The sequence below is a fragment of the Sapajus apella genome, unplaced genomic scaffold (assembly GCF_009761245.1).
Source record: "Sapajus apella isolate SASKATOON/1434 unplaced genomic scaffold, GSC_monkey_1.0 scaffold36, whole genome shotgun sequence".
In the NCBI taxonomy this organism is placed as follows: domain Eukaryota; kingdom Metazoa; phylum Chordata; class Mammalia; order Primates; family Cebidae; genus Sapajus; species Sapajus apella.
The window spans coordinates 9,702,953-9,723,299 of NW_022436976.1; the positions used below are offsets into that span (position 1 = coordinate 9,702,953).

The 20,347-nt window shown below is 39.4% G+C and overlaps 1 long non-coding RNA gene across 1 annotated transcript in view; it reads left to right on the plus strand.

The window, feature by feature from the left end:
* LOC116564088 overlaps window positions 1-20,347 on the plus strand; it is a 69,765-nt gene that overhangs the window by 3,446 nt on the left and 45,972 nt on the right. The window contains exon 2 of the long non-coding RNA XR_004274714.1: window positions 12,445-12,546. This is a non-coding gene — a long non-coding RNA (uncharacterized LOC116564088). The remainder of the gene's footprint in view (window positions 1-12,444; window positions 12,547-20,347) is intronic.

Here is a 20,347-nt window from a genome sequence, read left to right on the forward strand (position 1 = left end):
TCTAAGAAAAAAAAATGAGTTGCTGAATTCACACTGAGAGAGTTAGCAGCTGGGTGAGCTATGTGGTTTTAGAGCTAAGGTGATAGACTCATTTCTCTTCAGTTTATGTAAATCTTTTGCCTTTTAGAGCTAAGGAAAATGATAATGATAAGTCAGAAATTCACTCAGGAAACAGAACCACACTCAATACTTAAAGCCATAAGAATTTAAGATGGGGGACTTGATTACTTTCAAAATTGTCAGAAGGACTGCTGGATTTGGTGCTAGGAGGGCACTAGAATGAGTCACAAAACCATATTTTACTGATCCTTCGGGTGGCTACTACCTCTGAAACCATTGCTGGAACTAAGAATTTCAGAATATAGTCTTGCCCCTGTGATCCAGGGTTACAGAACCTGGAGTTGCCGAAGTTGGTTGACCAACCCTTTTAATTTTTCTCTTGCTAAGGAAGTTTACCCAAAGAGAAATAAAAATGTTTATTGGTCACAATAAAAACTTTTGAAAATAAAAGTGTAGTACTTTGTGCCAAAATAGGTTTTGGTATTTTCCTTCATCACTGAAGGATTTTTGTTTTTTGATAAAATTTTAGAAACCATATATTTAACAATTCACAGCATCTAGTTTAAGTAGCATCTTTGCACACATTTTTCAGCAGTTGAGATCTGGCAGTGCGGTGATGAGATTGAGAGATTATAGGAAGTTTATGAATTGACATCTAGACGCAGCCATGGAATGGGGATGGCAAAGACAATGTAGATACCGGGTTCCCAGAAACAAGGAAAGCAGGGGATGGGAGCCATTATTGATTAGGGGATGGATCCAAGGGGGCTGTAAAATTTCTGAGTTTCAACAAAAAACAGAAGGAAAATAGTTGCAAAGTTCCATGTGGATAATTCACTTTTCTTCTGTAATCTCATGTAATTGACATGTAATCTCATTGTAAAAACACTAATGAGCTAAATCAGACATTGTGCCTGGACATAATTTAGGATGGGGAGCCAAATAGCAGAGCGAGTTTTCAACCCTGGTTGTAGAATGACCTTGTACTGTCCGATCCTGCCCTGTATGCTTCTGACCCACTTCAGACTCTCCGGTTGGAGGCAGGATCTAAATGTCCCATTAGTGGTTAGGACAATTTCCACCCTTAAGAGAGAAGCCACATTCCTGACTGAGTGTTAGGTTAGGGAATATCTAGGGAGAATCTCATTTCTACAGTTTCATGCCACCTTATGAAGGAACCTGTCATAATTAATGGATTCAGGGGCATTTTATACACATGATTCAGGCCCTTCCTCTTCTTATGGGGGTGGAGGGAGGGTCTCTGGAGGCAGTTATTGACAGAAGGTATAAATTATGCTCTGCTACCAGGTGCGGTGGCTCACACCTGTAGTCCTAACACTTTGGGAGGCTGAGGCAGACAGACTGCCCAAGCCTAGGAGTTTGAGACCAGCCTGGGCAACATGGTGAAACCCTGTCTCTACTAAAATAGAAAAAATTAGCTGGGTGTAGCTGCATGCGCTAGTAGTTCCAGCTATTTGGGAGCCTGAGGCAGGAGAATCGCTTAAACCTGGGAGGTGGAGGTTGCAGTGAGTCAAGATGGTGCCACTGCACTGCAGCCTGGGTAACAGAGTCCACCAAAAAAAAAAAAAAAAGCTCTGCTTTGTGCTTCCCCTCCAGGTAGCCTATGACTGTTCAGCACTCCCAAAGCTGTGAATGGGTACGTCTGTTTAAAAGGGAAATGTATTAGCAGGCCCATTTGGCCAGTAGACCTGAGTCACCGCTCTTCAATATTAGCTTTTATCAGTAATTCGACTCTTGGATCTCTCTCTTTATTGCTTCACAAATTGGATGGGAAAGATAGAGGGATGTTAAGGATGAGTGCTCTCAAACACTTACAGGTGAAGGTGGGAAGCTTTTTCTCTCTCCTTTAGCTCAAGCTGTACCATACAGTGTACACATGAGGGGCAGAGGCCACGCACTGGACAGCAGACTGTAGGTGATGTGCCCTCTGGCACAGCCATCGTCTCAGCTGGGCTGGTGACGTCATCATCTTGGAAGGGCTTGGGCAGCGTTTTTGCTTTTCAAATAGATTGTCAGATTTCATTGTTTAGATGAGATCCAAATAAGCTCCAGGATTTCACATCACTTGGTTTCACCATAATGTCTCATGTACCAAAACACAATTCAGCAACAAAAAATGACTAAAAAGTACTGCACTTCCAATTTTTACTTGCATCTCCTAAGAAACAGTAAAAGGAATCCAATTTAAAACATAGAAGCAATTATTTATAAATCCTCCTTGTTCTTTTCCAATTTTTTCACACCCTTGGCTGCTTCCTAAGCCTTTTTGCTAAAAACTCTGCCAGAGTCTCCTCACCACTTTCATAACTGCTTTTCTGTTTTCTCTTCCTTGCTACATTCTTATTTCTTTATATATTTACCTCATTTTTTCTTACTCTACACACTTATATAATTTTTCAGAATCAGTAAGACCCCAGGGTTAATATGAACTATTAATAATCAAGGATAGATTTTGAGCATAGAAAGAACTTGGTTTTATTTCTAGTTACCTGGGTTTTAAATTAATATTGGTTTATGTAAATCAGTCATAATTTTAAAACTCGGTTTTATTTAAGCTTTTAATTTGAACTTCAGGTCTTATTAGTCTATTGACGAATTTAGTAATTTTAGCATAAAATAAAAACCATTAACGTTATGAACAGACTGAATTCCCTGTGACTGTAATCAGTTGGACTGTCACATGCCCCATTCTTCATTATTTGCTCTTCAAAAATTCATCCTCAATGGGCCCCCTGAATATCTTTTTCTCTGCCAGCTGGCCTGATGTTACACTTCAGTAGTGGGCACTGGGCACTGCAGCGGGATAGGGCTTTTCTTTCTGATTCCAGTGTGTTCCTCTTGGGAGGCTCCCACAGTCAGCAGCAACTGACAGCCAGAAGCTTCTCTCCCCTGCACCGTCTCAGGAGGTTTTGTAGCAGCATGCTTCTGGCAAGATACTCCCATAAACAGCTGGCATCTTAGAGAGTGGATTTATGGAAGCTCCAGAGGGTGGATTTCCAGAAAGTCTCAGCACAGAGCACTGCAGTGACTTCCCTACCATCCAGTGAGCCATGATCATGACCTCTACAGCAAGCTCTGGATCTTGGCCCTGGCTAGACCTCTTCCTGTGTGCTACATTTCACTTAAGGGCAAGGCAGCTTCTTTTTTTTTGAATCTTTTAAAAATTATTATACTTTAAGTTCTGGGATACATGTGCAGAATGTGCAGTTTTGTTACATAGGTATGTATGTGCCATGGTGGTTTGCTGCATCCATCAACCCATCATCTAGGTTTTGAGTCCTGCATGCCTTAAGTATTTCTTCTAATGCTATCCCTCCCCTTATTCCCCACCCTCCAACAGGCCCCGATGTGATGTGTGCTGTTCCCCTCCCTGTGACCATGTGTTCTTATTGTTCAACTCCCACTTATGAATGAGAGCATGCAGTGTTTGGTTTTCTGTTCCTGTGTTAGTTTGCTGAGAATGATGGTTTCCAGAAAGTCCAAGCACAGAGCACCACAGTGACTTCTCTACCAACCAGTGAGCCATGATCATGCCCTCCCCAGCAAGCTCTGAATCGCAGGCCTGGGTAGACCTCTTCCCATGTGCTACATTTCACTTAAGAGCAAGACAGCTTCTTATATCTGCTATTCCTAAATTGTTTGTGGTTCTCTTTACTTCTTATTAGAGGTTCCCTTATTATTCCAATCCCTATTATGATAATCACTCTATATCTAACTTTCCCTGGGGAATGGCTGTGCAATTTCTATCTCTTGATTGGACCTTGACTGCCATACAGGATGTGGCATCTGGACACTCATTTGCACACCGTATCATACAACATGAGTTAAACAAGCAGCTTCATTTATGCGCCTAATTCATTCAATATGCTTAGACTTTAAAATTTTATATTTGTACCTAATACATTTAATTTTCACTTTAAGCACTCAAAATACCTGCAAGGACAAACTTAAATGTCTTAGTAAGCAAAATCTTTCCAAACAGTTAAGCAATGTTTGTATATGTAAGAAAAAGTATATAAATACAGGAAATTTCAAGTTCACATAAGCATTTCGATGTGTTTGCAAACTTAGTCAAATTTTTGTAGAGCATTGAACTTAAATCACAACTCTAAAATCAATTACTGATTTAAATTTGGCATCTAAAGGCTAATTTTTGGATTTTTCAATATGCCAAGGCTATCTTAAGCAGTTTAAGTAAGGAAATATGGATTCGCTTGAACTTAGTACAACAATATTTATACTGTAGCTTTGAGTTGTTTATGCATTTCTGTATTTATTTTTAATATTTTCCAGGGTAGAAAAGACACCCACCTACGGGACAGTTTTTTGTTCAGTGAGCTAATGTTACTGTATCTACAGCTCATACTCATGTTACAATCACGATCTTGGGTAAGCTGAGGCAGATATGCAGACTATATCATTCAAGTCATTCTTTCTGAAACATATATGGATACAGTTAGTCCTTTTTAAAAAATAGTCCCTGTCAATTGGAAGGTCACACTCTTCCTAATTATTTCATGTGATTTGGGTACTAGGAATCTTAAATTTTCATTCAGATGTCAGTTAACTTCTGCTGGGAAAGGCAGTTCCATGCATGCAGTCTTTGACCATGACTGGGATACATAAGAAGACGTTCCTTTTGCTGCAGCAAGAAGGGTGAGTGCAGGCCAATTACCTGGTATCTGCTGCCACAGGGACCCCTTGGCCACAGGGGACTGATACACTCTGCTGAAGCTGATCTTGCGCTCTCTCTTCTCTATATGAGCAAAGTTTTGTTCTGTCCAGTGCTTGATTGTGTCATGTTTTTCGTGGTGACTCGGAGTCCAAGATGCAGTGGGCAGAGGTGCTTGGACATCTGCTCTTCATAGCAACCAACAGGAGCCATTCACTCAAAAACTTTCCATTCTCGAGTGAATTCTGAATTTCTACACAATGAGTCACAATTTTCTAAAGTCATTTTAATGCCATTTGGTTAGATTCTGCATCTCCACTCACAAGTTTGTCAGGTTCAACTCTGAATACTGTAAATGACACCTTGAAGCTGACCCAGAAGGCTAGAAACCTTCCATTGGAAAGAAGGGAAGTGGAATCGTGGGCTCAGGTGGAGCTTATAAAAGTTTTTTTTTTTTTCCACCTGTATTTCATTTGTGCTTCTGAGATCAGATTTATAGCACAGTGAGCAGCTAGGCAGGCTGCATGAAGACAGAGGGTTCAAATTTAGCCATTATTGACTTTTATGCCATTTAATCTGTTCACATCTTACCCTAAGGGTAAGACTGATTCTTATACCTGCTATTTCTATATTCTTTATAGTTCTCTGCCTGGTTTCCTAGGCCACACCAGTCTTGAGAATAATTAAGACCATCTGTATTTGGTTCAGAGCCCCTCAAGTATGATACCTAAACTCAAAACCTGGCTTTGGCCCTTTTTTGTGGGCCCAGAGTGGCATACACATCTTTACTTTTTAAAACTACTGTCTATTGAGCACTCTGTTTTCCAGGCTCTGTGAAAGTCATATTATATAAATTGTCTTGTTTAATTATCACATAAACACTGTGAAATAGATATTTTTCACCAAATTTTTAAAGACGAAGAAACTGAGACATACCTATACACAGAAAACCTACCTTATATCACACAGTCTGCTGGGTACTAGGGATAGAAGGGTGAGCAAAAGGGTTCCTGCCTGATATGGTTTGGATATTTGACTCCTCCAAATCTCATGTTGAAATGTGATTCCCAAGGTTGCAGGTGGGGCCTGGAGGGAGGTGATTGGATCATAGGGTTAATGATGGTTTGGCATCATCCCCTTGGTGGTAAGTGGGTTATTGCTAGGTTAGTTCACTAGAGATATGGTTGTTTGAAAGTCTGGGACCTCCCCTGCCTTGCTCTCTCTCTTGCTCTTACTCTCACCATGTGACATGCTGGTTCCCTCTCACCTCCTGCCATGATTGTAAGTTTCCTGTGGCCTCACCAGAAGCAGATGCCAGCATCATGCTTCCTGAGCAGACTGAAGAACCAGGAGCCAATTAACCTCTTTTCTTTATAAATTATGGAGCCTCAGGTTTTTCTTTTTTCTTTTTTTTGAGACAGAGTTTCACTCTTGTTGCCCATGCTGGAGTGCAGTGGCATGATTCCTGGCTCACTGCAACCTCCGCATCCTGGGTTCAAGTGATTCTACTGTCTCAGCCTCCCAAGTAGCTGGGATTATAGGCATACACCATCATACCCAGATAATTTGTTGTATTTAGTAGAGATGGGTTTCACCATGTTGGTCAGGCTGGTCTCAAACTTCTGACCTCAGGTAATCCACCCACTTCAGCCTCCCAAAGTGCCGGGATTAAAGGCATGCACCACCATGCCCAGTCAGATATTTCTTTATGGCAATGTAAGGACGGGTTAATACACTGCCCTCTTGTAAGTTACAGTCAAGTGTGTGGAGGAAAGAAGTAGATAGCTCATAGACGCATACATAATCACACATTGTGATCAACATACAACCTGCGCCAGGACAGGGGTGCTGGGAGCGATTCCCTGAGCAAGTGGCATTTTCACGCTCAACCCTGGTGCTATAGATGGAATGTTTGTGTCACCCCAAAATTTATATACTGAAATCTTAACCTTCAACCTGATGGAGATGAAACCTTTGGGAAGTGTTTAGGTCAGGAGGGTAGAGCCTTATAAAGCAGGGTTAGTATCCCTATAAAAGAGGCCCCAGAAAGCTCCTTCTTCATCGTTTCTACCTGTGGGGACACAGTGAAAACCCAGCCATTTGTGAATGAGGAAGCAAGCTCTCACCAGACACTGAATCTGTGGATGCATTTCCACTGCCAGCCCCCAGAGCTGGAAGAAATAAATTTCAGTTGTGCATAAGCCACTCAGTCTATGGTGTACTGTTATAGCTGACTGAATGAACTAAGGCATCCGATATGTTTGACAGCAAACTCCTTTAAAGCAACCATTAATTGAGAATGGAGGAAAGGATGTGAATTTTTGGTTCTAACAGAAGTGGATTCAAATTCTAGCCCAAATTTTTACAATTGATGTTAATTTGTTTGAGCTTCAGTTTCCTCGTTTGGAAGGTGGTGATGATGATAATGGCAGAGATCTCACAGGAAAGGATTAAATAGGGTTATATGTGAAATCATTTGGTGCAACAGTGTCAGGCATGTAGATTTTCATTTCTTTCCCCTTTCTCTTGTTCTTGTCCAATTTTGTCCTTCGTCTTTGTTGGCAAGTCTGAATTTTAACTTCCAAGAGCTTGGTCACAGGTCTCAAAGCCTCCTTTCTTTTGGAAAGATCATGGGCTCTTCATTAAAATCAGATTTCTAAAGGCAAGCTCTTGTGCCTAAACTCCCTAAGGTGGATACGTATCTTAGGTGCCCACCTCATAAACAAAAAATTCATTGCTTACAAAAAAAAAGGCCCTCATAAGAAGCCACAGATGAAAAAACAAACAAACAAACAAACAAACACACACAAAAGCTTATCTTCCACAACATCCTTATCAGTTTTTCTCAGCCCTGATTCTTTGGAGTTCTGTTTTTCTTGGGGAAATTCAGAGACCTTTGCTCACGCCATTGATTCTGCCACTCTCCCAGCTTGCTGTGCGGGTCGCAGCAGCCTTGCTGAGACTGCCAACTTGGGACGCAATTACTGCCAATTGCATTGGGATATTTTGCGTGAGAGAATGCCCTGTAATAGAACACACATAGGGAAGCAAAACACTGATTATTTAATTTGCATTGTTTTTCCATGAATCTAAAGAAATTCCCTTCTGCAAGGACCACAGAGGCAAAATAATTAAGACAGAACAGCCAGAATAAAATGAAATAAACCTAGTTGCATAAAAGAAAAGGGGGAAACAAACTCCTGGAAGCAGACGTAGTCATAAAACACGAGGTTATTTGAATAATACTATATCTCTTCTGCCTTATCATTCTGATTACATTCAACTAATCTACCAAATTGAAAAGTATGAGCAGTATTTCCTTAAAGCACATTAAATAATAGTGTCAAAATGCAAATTTATTTATTAAGTATAGATGAGGATGTTAAATATTCATGAATTGTTGCTCCCAGTATATAATTAATCCCATGGTCTTTGAGTCCAAAGCATTTAGAAGATGAAGGGTTTATACTATCACTATTATAAACTGATATGATTCCCAAAAATACTCTTCAGGCAAAGGCTGAAGAGTAAAAATACTCTTAGGCACTTAGCAGTTCCCAAACTGGAACTTCATTTTATCAATACTTTTTATTGCATTTTAATAGGAACATGGCTATCTGATTACACAAGACTTACATTTCTAACTCTTGCTGTCTGATAATCTAGGTTGGAAATAAATATTTCAGGTTTGAAGAAGCTCTTGGTTGGTCTGAATATTATAGATCAGAAATTCTCTTTTGTTTCTGACCTTGGGCAAATGGAAGCATTTTATAAAAGTCTCCCTCTGAAGCAGAAAAAGTCGTGTTTTTACATCCTTCTTGATTTTTTTTTTTTGTTGTTGTTAAGCTCAGTCTTTCCATTTGGGGTTGCTTTAGAATCACTTGAAAATATAGCCCATTTTCTCTACATGGTCCATCTTATCTGGGGTCTGTTAAAGTGTGCCCCTGGCTGACAGACAAAATGGACTCCCTGTGGCTAACTGAGATGTTCAAAGTTAAAGCAGAACCAGTTGGTCATGGATAGGTGGGGGAGTAGTCATGAACTCTGTATTCTCAGAAGGATGTTGTAAAAGTGTCACAGGATCTCCCTTTCTACCATCAAGCCAAACTAGTTTAGTTGTCAGTGCCAAGATAAACTGTGGCTAGAACCCCTCCCCACTACCCACAGAGGGCATTTGAAAGAAACATCTGACAAAGACTTTTGGTTTGGGGCTTGGAAACCACTCAATCAAAGCTTGACCATTTTGACCAATCGTCACTAAACAAATTCAAATCCTTCATCTGCATAAAAGGACCTAACTGAGAACTGGTTAGAATCCTTCATCTGCATAAAAGGACCTAACTGAGAACTGTGGTGAGAACTTTAAGTCAGATCCTCCATTTGCTCTTCAGAGAGCACACTCTTACTTGTACTGAAGGCTATGGCCCCCACGTCTGCAGATGTGTGTGTGTATGTGTGTATGTGAGTGTGTGTGTAAAAATAAATCTCTCCCTTTTCCTCTGAAAATTTCATTATCTTTTTTTAACAGGCCATATGGATTCTGGAAATTATTTCTCTCAAAATGGTTAATATGTCTTTGTGTATTCTGGAAAGTTAAAGTCACCCACTCATCGTGTTCCTCATTTGCTGTCTAGGTTTCTTGTAGTATAGTTAATTTAGATTCATAATAATTTTTGTTGATCTCTTGTGATATGGTTTGGCTCTGTATCCCCACCCAAATCTCATGTTGGATTATGATCCCCAGTATTGGAGGAGTGGCCTGGAGGGAAGTAACTGGATCATGAGCATGGTTTGTAATGGTTTAGCACTATTCTCCTCATGCTGTCTTGTGACAGGGTTCTCACAAGATCTCATTGTTTGAAAGTGCGCAGCACCTCCTCCTCCTCGCTCTCTCTCCCTCTCTCCTGCTCCGCCATGTGAGAACAATGCTTGCTTCCCCTTTCCCTTCTGCCATTATTGAAAGTTTCCTGAGGCTTCCCCAGCCACGCCTCCTGTACAGCCTGCAGAACTGTGAATCAATTAAATCCTTCTCTTCAGAAATTACCCAGTCTCAGGTAGTTCTTTATCGCAGTGTGAAAAGGGACGAATTCACCTGGGGAAACCTACACCTACATAATAGCAAATGAAAAAACTTTAAAACTTTTACCAAAAGTAAAAGAAGTTGGAAATGTTATTTCTCCTAATTTCTTTCTACATTTCTTATTTTTGTTTTTCTTAGATGGAGTCTTGCTCTGTCGCCAGACTGGAGTGCAGTATTGCCATCTCAGCTCACTGCAACCTCTGCCTCCCAGGTTCAAGCAATTCTTCTGACTCAGCCTCCCAAGTAGCTGTGACTACATGCACATGCCACCACAACCAGCTAATTTTTGTGTTTTTAGTAGAGACAGAGTTTCACCATATTGGCCAGGAGGGCCTCCATCTCTTAACCTCATGATTCACCCACCTCAGCTTCCCAAAGTGCTGGGATTACAGGAGGGAGCCACCACGCCCGGCCATCTTTCTACATTTCTTAATAATTTATAGTGTTTTGAAGTTTTAAAGCTAGGATGTAGGCTCTTCTAATTCTGTAAAACTACATATCTCTGTTTCTGTATAAGATTAAATAAGATTAAAGTCTTATTCTTAATTCTTTACCTCTCCATATGTTACAGTTTTACAGCCATACCTTTTGGCATGTGATTTCTGTAAATACATCTCCCAAGAGTTCCAGAGTCTGTTTCTCTGCTCCATTAATGTGGAACTTAGTCGTACAACTCGTTTCTGCAAACAAAATGTTGGCTGAAGGGAAGTGGGCTAGCTCAATGCCAAGGCTTTAGAGGCATCATGTGTTTGTGCTCATGCCGTTATGTTTCTGTCATTCACCATGAGAAGAGCATATTCCAGGAAGCTGCAAATCCGAAGAATATGCATGGAGCTGACCTGAACCCAGCCCTCAGGTTGGAGCCATGCCCATTGTGGATCAGCTGAAATTCAGACCTGAGGGCTGGGATCAGTTTGAGGTCAAATTGTGTCTCTATTTTGCTCTCTGGATGACCTTGCATAAATATTTTAACTCCTTAGAACCTCTGCTCTCTTGATAATAAAAGAGGTTATCTAACTTACAGGATTCTTATTAAGATTACAGGAGATAATATAATATATATATATATATATATTATATATATATATATATATATATATAAACTTTTTTATATTTTGAGTGCTTGTTAAATGCTAAATACTATGTTAAGTTTAAAATCATTGTCTCTGGACTTATATTTTCTAGTAATGTCTAGGACATTCTTCCTTCAGATATCCATATGCCTACATCTCTGCCTCCTTTAAATCTTCAAGTTCACTAGTTTTTTTCTTCTGCAATTAGTCTAATCTATTGTTAATTCTATCCAGTGTATTTTAAATCTTACACATTGCAGTTTTCATCTCTAGAAATAAGATATGGATCTTTTAAACTATCTTCGATGTCTTTACTTAGCTTTTGACCATATGAAAAATATTTCTAACAATAGTTTTAATCACTGTATCTGCATTTGTGTATCTCTGTAATCTCCCTCTGTAATCTGCAATCTCTGTATCTGCATCTATGTCAATTCCAGGTCGGTTTTAATTGATTTTTCTTCACATTTTCTTGCTGCTTTGCATCCTAGTAATTCTTTATTGAATGCCAGATGTTGTGGACTTCATTTTTTGGGGTACTATACATCTTTGTAGGTCTATTAAATATCATTGATCTTTAATTTGGAGGTAGTTAAATTACTTGGAATTACTTTAATCCTTTTGGGTTTTGCTTTTAAAATTTTTAGGTAGGACCAGAATAGTATTAAGCTTAGGGCTAATTATTTCCCATTACTCAGTTATGAACTTTCTGAGTAATGTGTTCAATGCTGTATGAATCATGAGATTTTCTAATTTTGCTGGTGAAAATGGGCATTATTCCTAACGTGGCGTGAGCCTTGGCAATTATTCTCTCTAATTCTTTTGGGTGGTTAATCCCCTGGCCTCAAATGCATGGGCTGATGAGTATACAAATACAACTGAAGACTCCAGAGGGACCCTCTGGAAATCACTGAAGTTTTCTCTCTTGCCTCTTTCTCCTCTCTGGCTCTCCATCTGTTACCTAGAGACTAGTTGTCCTAGTCTCTCTGGAATCCAGTTTCCTCTTCTTTACTCAGGGTGTCCACCAGCCTTGGCCTAGTTCCCCCTTCCAGAGACATGGCCTGGAAACTCTTTTAAACCAGGGCAATCTTAAGACTCATCATGTTTTCTTCGCATTTCTGAGGGATCACTGTCCTTTGTTCCCCTGCATACAGTGTCTTAAAAACTGATGTTTTGAATATAGTTTACTTTTTTTGCTTGTTTCAGGTAAAAACGTAAATCCAACCTTTCCTTGTCTTGACCAGAAGAGAAAGTCTTTATGTTTTTTCTTTAATTATTAAAAAATCTGTACTTACGTATCACAGTAAAGGCCAGAGGGCCTTTACTTATTCTGTTGTTTATTAATAGGGGAAATCTACTTTTGGCTTGTGTGCTGACCAACACTGTTTTATTATTCTAATGCTAAATTTAAAAAATTAGAATCAGAAACCACACACACACAAACATGCAGAGCTAATAATCTTTTTTTTGGTAAATAGCACACCATGAGCAAGAAGAAGTGAAGTGAAATAAAGCATGCTTTTGTTTTTCTTTGCTAGTGTCTGAAGGTGAAGAGGGCAGGGAAACATTTGCATGTAATTGGAATCACTGGAAAGCAGGACCACACATGGGCTAGTTGAATTACAGGACATTGTTTACCGGTAAGATTAGTAATGAGACAAAAGAATACATTGTGTAAAACATTAGAAGATGGTGTCGTTGTGAAGGCAGCTCTTTGAGGTGTCATTATAGATGAAGATGAACAGTGACTACATTGATTCTTTCCTCTGGAACTGTGGAACCAGGTTGATAAAAGAAACATTTGGCTAAGCAAGAGCAACTACATATATGTGGTTTTCGATGGGGAAGCTGAATGTGAGTTGCTTGATGTATCATAGTATAGGCTATGAACTGGGTTAAGGGCTATGGCACCTGAAATTTCCTCAAACAGTTGGGTGTAGAAGTAGGAATGAGGAAGCAATTGGGAAAGAACATCTGTCTGCCTAATTATCTATCACTAGGTGACCCAGGGATATTTCTAGTATTTTTAAAAGTGATTTTGTTTGCTTATTTCCAGCCTGATACCTATTCTTATTCCTTGCTTGGATTCTGGTTTCATACTGCAAATTGAAATGGATATTGTTGACCATCTTCAAATTAGTACTTTGGTCTGAACAGCTCAATTTGGTTGTATTTTTTGGATCTAATTGGCCAGGTAATTTTTTCTTTTCAATTTCTGTATATCAGATATAAGTGATTCACATATGGGAGAGTGAAAAGTAATAGCAGCAGTTTTAGCAGCTAAAACTTATTGGCTTAGTTTGGACTAAGTTATTTACATGAATCAAGTCCTTTAATCATGCAGCTACAGAAATGAGATATTTTTATTTGTAGATGAGGCTTAGAAAGATTAAGCAACTTGCTCAAAGTCATACATTTTATAAATAGTGAATCTGAAAAGCCTCAGATTTCTCATCCGAAAATGCGGGTGTTTACCGAATTCCCTCTGATTTTTATTGGTGCTCAGTGAAATAAAGTGATTTTTTTTTTTTTTAGCTGCAATGCCTAGCACAGAGTAAGCACCCATCACGTAATAGACAAGCACAACCTTTGCTATCATCAGTGTTTTGCACAAGGTAACACAGTAAATGGAAGCCAGGGTTTGAAATCCATGTCTTCCGATTACAGAGCCTCGATTTTAAACTACCAATATCCTGCCTGTAATCTTAAAAGTGTTATAATCTACTTTATGTGGACTTTGATATGATTAGAGGCATGGCTTTAATTCCTGGAAGAAAGATCTGACAAACAGAAATGTTTAAAAGAAAAAAGCAAAATAGAATGTAGAAGAGAGAATCCATTGTTTTCAGAGGATCAGGATTCTTCATAAATAGCTCACTAGATTTTCCTGGCAACCCCAAACCTGAGACAAGATGGTATGCTAAGAGCAGACCAGTACACTTGCCAACCAAAGAAGAACGCAAGGGACGCCATCAGAAATTCCTGCGGATGTCCGTCAAATTTCAAGCAGGTAATGACCAAAACATTGCATGTAGTCTTCCGTGACAGCTAACTAATCAGTTTAGTAAGTAACTAAACTGGTCAGTGAGACCAAGAAGAGAGATGTGAACATAACGGTCACAAACTTTGCCATTCATGAGTGGGATTCCTTAAAGTGTTTTGGTGACTTCACGGATCACAGGAAAAACAAAGGAAAACAAAAGATACACAGCTCTGTAAAAAAGAAAAAAGCGTCCAGCCAAAAAGTAAGGGAAAAAAAAAGACATGCAGTAGCAGTAACAAAAACAGAAGCGAGTGTGGCTATTGTGCTCCAACACTGCCCCTTTCATCACAACCAGCTCACTCATCATGAACACAAAAGCTAACAATCGATGATGGGGGCTGCGTGAGCAATTACCTGAGCCTTCCCTCTCACTTGCCTAGTTGACTGGATACCCACTGCTACTTTTGCTTCTAAAATATACTTTATTTTCTAGTGCTGTTTTAGGTTCACAGCAAAATTGAGAGGAAGGTTCAGAGATTTCCCATATATCCCTTGCTCCCACTCATGTCCAGCCACTTTCCCATTATCAACATCCCCTACCAGAATGGTACATTTGTTAACATCATTGTCATCCAGAGTCCATAGCTTACATTCAGATTCACTCTTGGCGTTGTACATTTTGTGGATTTGGACTAATTCACCATGACATGCCTTCACTATTATAGTATCATGTAGAGTAGCTTCACTGTCCTCAAAATTCTCTGTGCTCCACCTATTCATCCCTCTTTCCCCTTCACCCTTGTCTACCACTGATATTTTTACTGTCTTCACAGTTTTGCCTTTTCCAGAATGTCATACAGTTGGAATCACACATCATGTAGACTTTTCAGAATGGTTTATTTTACTTAATAATTTGCATTTAAGGTCCTTCCATATCTTTTCATGGCTTGATAATAAGTCTTCTTAGTGCTGAATAATAGTCCATTATATGGATGTACCACCGTTTATTTACATCACTCACCTAGGATGTCTTGGCTCCTTCCAAGTTTTGGCAATTATAAAAAAAAACTTACACATGGATTTTTACACATGCTGTAAAAATCCATGTGTAAGTTTTTATATGGACATAGTTTTCAACCTGGATAAATACCAGGAAGAGTGATTGCCGAATTGTGTGATAAAAGTATATGACATTTGTAAGAAACCACTAAACTGTCTTCCAAAGTGTCTATACTATTTTGCATTCCAACCAGCAATGAATGAGAGTTTCTGTTGTTCAAAATCCTTCTCAGAATTTAGCATTAGTGTTCTGAATTTTGACCACTCTAATAACTATACCACTATGAGTGGTATCTCATTGTTTTAATTTGCATTTCTCTGATGATGTAAGATGCGGAACATATTTTCATATGCTTATTTACCATCTGCATATCTTCTTTGGCAAGGTGTCTGTTAAGGTCTTTGGTTTATTTTTTCAACTGTTTTTTGTTTCCTTATTGTTGACTTCTAAAATTCTTTGTGTATTTTAGATGACAATCCTTTAGAAGTTGTGTCTTTTACAAATATTTTCTCCTAAACTGTGGCTTTTTGTCCTCTTGACAATGTCTTTTACAGAGCTGAAAAATTTAAATTTAATAAAGTCCACCTTATTCATCCTTTCTTTCATGAATGGTGCCTTTGGTGTTATACCTAAAAGGTCATTGCCAAATCCAAGGTCATCTAGATTCTCTCTTATCTTGTGTTCTAGGAGTTTTGTAGTTTTTCATCCCGCATTTAGGTTTGTGATTCATTTTAAGTTAATTTTTGTGAAGAGTGTAAGGCTTGTGTCTAGATTGATTTTTTTGCCTGTCAATGTCCAGTTGTTCCAGCACCATTTGTTGAAAGGACTTTCTTTGCTACTCTTTGTGTTGCCTTTGTTCCTTTGTCAAAGTCTCGGTTGAATATATTTGTGTGGACCTATCTCTGTACTCTTTATTCTATTCCATTCTTCTCTTTGTGTATTTTCACCAATACCACACAATCTTGATTACTGTAGCTTTATAGTAAGTATTGAAGTTGGGTAATGTCGTGCTTCAACTTTGTTCTTTTAATTCAATATAGTGGCAACTATTCTAGGTCTTTTGCTTCTTCATATAAACTTTGGAATAATTTTGTTGATATCCACAAAGTATGGTTTGGGGAGATTTCATTGTATCTATATATCAAGTTGAGAACAGACATCTTGACACTATAGGGTTGTCTTATCTGTGAACATGGAATATTTCTCCATTTATTTAATCTTTCTTTGATTTCTTTCATCAGAGTTGTGCAGTTTTCATCATATAGATGTTGAACATGTTGTTAGATTTACACCTAAGTATTATTCCCTGCCTCTTGACCCTCTGTTTTGCTTATCTGTTGAGCATTATTCTCAGGTTATCTGTAATTCCCATTCCCTTTGTTGCTTCTCCCATCTTTTACATATTCCAAGTGTTCTTGTGATCATACCGTGGGAGTAGCTCTCAGACTCTGGCAAGCCTGAGCCTTTGAAGCAAGAGCACCAGCACCTGAGGAAATCAGAAGCCTACAGGATGCCCTGGACTCTGGCTATGGTAGTCTGAGCTGTTGAAACAACTTTGCGCCAAAGTGCCAGCTTGATTTTCCTATGCCCCTCCAGCTGCCTTCTCACTTCTCCCTGAAGACCTTATGCTTTCCGATAACTTGGAAAGAGCTCAGCCTTTGGATTCAGCCAGATCTGGAATACAATTTTATCTAGGTGCTTATTAGCATTGTGTCCTTGAGCAATATACTTAGCTTCTCTGAACCTCATTTTCTTCATTTGTAAATGGATAATAATAGCAGTTACAGCACAAAATTAACATGCGGATTAAAAGAGAGAACCCAGAAATCTTTATACTTGAAATAATAGACAATTTTTAAGTTCTTGCTCCTTTTATTTGCTTTACCCATTAATGGTACCTTCTCTTCCCCCAAATTCATCACTTATCTTTCCCATCCCTTACTTTCATCAACTATTCTTCTCCTGATCTTCCTTTCCACCATGTCAGGTTATTATCAAGAAATTTTTCCACACTCTTTTGTAAAAACTGTATTTTATTGTTAAATACAATACCACAAAAAGTGCAGGACACATAAATGTAAAGTTTAATAAATTATAAATTAAACACCTGTTTAACACCTTCTAGGGCCTTGTGCTTTAGAATCTCCTGTACTCATCCATCATCTTTCTTTAGAGAGCTTCTGTCACTTTTTTACATTAACTCCAGAGTCACTTCCTCACATCTACAAAGGTTTTCTTGTGGTTTTCTGAGGAGAAGTCATGGTGTTTATTTATATCCCAACAATTCCCATGGGGAAGGAGTAGGGAATATGAGCTAACGGTGACAGAGGGGAAGGATAAGGAAACTGAGCAATCCAAGAGAGACCCTTCCTTAGGGAAGAACACAAATTACCTGGTCCCAAGACAAGTCTAATCCAATCTGGGGCAACATTGTTATCTAAGGAGTTCCATCTGTGAAGAACTCAGAACCTGGTAGTGAAGATTTCTGGCTGTACCAGCTCTTAGTGTCTGGTGACATCTGAGTTGTACTTCAGAGGTTCTTCCAAAGAAAATAAAGGTTGTTGACAGTAGCGCCGTGGTAATGTCTTGAGAGGAATTTACAATTGGACAGCGTTTCAAGACAGGGACCTAAATCCCAGGAGGAGTGAGTGAGAATCAGACGCCTTGGCCTGAAGCCAGACCAACAGACTGGCCACAGAATTTGGGGCTGACTGAGAAGTTCACACCTGGAATCCATGTAGGTTCTCAGCTTACTAATTTCATCCCACACAGGAATCCAGCACTTTTAGATTAAAGGCAAAGGTCTTTTGAAACCCACAGTGAGAGTTAGATGGGTAAGTGTAGCCATGGATTGCCAGATGCTGCTCATGCTCCCTCTCTTTTCTATGTGTCCCTGTTCTGTACTTAACTTTTGACTGGCAGGTGGAGCTGGCCTTCATATGGGACCACCCTGCTATTCTTCAATAGTTTGGCAAAATTTATTATTTTTATAAAGTTCATGTCATTTGACTGTATCCCTGATTACTTCTAATTTTTGCTACCTATTTGTTATAGGTAACTCACCATACACAGAGCATTGAGGTTTCTACATTTTCTTCCATCCTATCTGTCATCATCATCCTCTGAGACTATTATATTGAACAAGCAATTTAAAATTATCATCAGCACACACTTGTGTCTCCTACAATCCCTACAAACTTTATTAAATGCCAGTGATTTTTCCTCTGTCTCAAGAGAAAGACTTTGACAGGCAACAGTTAACATAACCTGGTCACCTACGTCATAAAAATAAGCTTCATTTCAGAAATTAAAATATTTTGTCTCATGTAACACTCAATGATCTAAATATTATGTAGCAATCACATCTCCTCCCATTCACCAGATCTTCTTTCTGGTTTCAGGTTAGATCCTTCTACTCTCTACTGTTCTCCTGCTAACCTCCTCTCCCATCTGCCTTGCCATTTGACTCCCACTGGCATCTTGGGGTTGGCTGTGTGAAGGGAGGAAGGAAAGGGAATAAACATGTTTTTATTTGGCTGTATGGCTTCTGGGTCTGTTGGCTTTGGAGATGTGAACCAGCTGGCCCTCTTTTTTACAGGGCTCTTTAAAGGTTCTCTACAGAATCCCTGATATGGACTTTCACCCAAATCTCATCTTGAATTGAAGTTCCCATAATCCCCACATGTTGTGGGAGGGACCCAGTGGGAGGTAATTTCATTATGGGGTGATTACCCTCATGCTGTTCTTGTGAGCGAGTGAGTTCTCACAAGATCTGATAGTTTTATAAGGGTCTTTTCCCCCTTTTGCTCAGCACTTTTCCTTGCTGCTGCTATGTGAAGAAGGACCTGTTTGCTGTTCCTTCCGCCATGATGTTAAGTCTCCTGAGGACTTCCCAGCCATGCTGAACTGTGAACCAATTAAACCTCTTTATAAATTACCCAGTCTTGGGTAGGTTTTTGTAAGCAGCATGAGAGCAGACTAAGAGAATCCCTTTCTCCTGCAGTTCTCCAGACCTGGCTGATGGATCTGTATTCTGTGTGGGCCCCTTGCTCTGAGAAGCTGTGGAAGTGGAGACATATCACAGTAGGAATTTGCTTTCATGGCCCTGCCACCAAAGAAGGCAGGGAGTCTTTCTTTCATCCTCCAGGTCTTTCCACCAGGAATCAGACTCTAGTCCACACCCTTTGGTCTTAGGTAGGTCAGTGTAGTAGGCTGTTCTTGTATTGCTACAAAAAAATCTGAGACTGGGTAACTTATAATAAAAGAGGTTTAATTGGTTCACCATTCTGCAGGCTGTACAGGAAGCATAACACTGTCATCTGCTTCTGGGGAGGCCTCAGGGAATTTTTACTCATGGCAGAAGGTGAAGCAGAAGCAGGCATATTACATGGCCAGAGCAGGAACAAGAGAGAAAGGGGATTGGGGGGAGGGGAGGTGCCACACCCTTTTAAACAACCAGATCTCCTGGGAACTCAGAAAGCTCACTTATCACCAAGGAGATGGCCCAAGCCATTTATGAGGAATCTGCCCCCATGATCCAAACACCTCCCACTAGCCCCAACCTGCAACAATGGGGATTGCATTTCAACCTGAGATTTGGGTAGGGACCAATATCCACACTCTGTGGGTCAGGTACCAGTTCTCTGTTTTTCTTCACTTTAGGAAATCAATTTCAAAGCTCTTCTAAGATCTTTCTTACTGGGGTTAGGATTAGAAGGTAGAACATTTCCCCAAAGAATGGCGTGGGAACTCAAACAAGGCAACGGCTTTCTCCAAAGAAATTTCTTAACCAATTTTCCCCCCAAATTCTCTCTTCATCCTCTGAAGGATCTTTCATATTCTCTTTCTGTGGTGAGGGGTTGAGGGGGCTCAAGATCCCTGGTAAATTGTCTTTTGGTGAAAATTTGTCCATTTCATCTTAAATGCTTAATATATAGGCATTAATTTGTTCATATTATTCTTTAACTAACTTTTTGCCATCTGTAAGGTCTGCAATGTTATCCCCTTTTACTCTTTGATCCTGGCAACTTGTGTCTTCTATTCCTTGATAAGACTCACAAATCAAAACAGCCTAGCAATATTTGTCTTTTAAAATAACCAACTTTTGGCTATGTTGATTTTTCAATTGCTTTTTTCGTGTTACTGAACACAGTTTGTTAAAACCTCTCAGTAGGATTGTGAACTTGTTCACGTCTCATTTTATTTGTCAGTTTTTGCTCTGTATATTTATTTTGAGGCTCTGTTATTAGGTGAATACAAATTTAAAACTGCTATTTCTGTTTGCTAGATTGGTCATTTTATCATGAAAAAGTAATTCTTTTTTTTTGCCTTCAAGTCTATTTTGATATTGTTCCAGATATGTCACCTGTCTCTAGTGTTTGCATGGTGTATTTGGTTT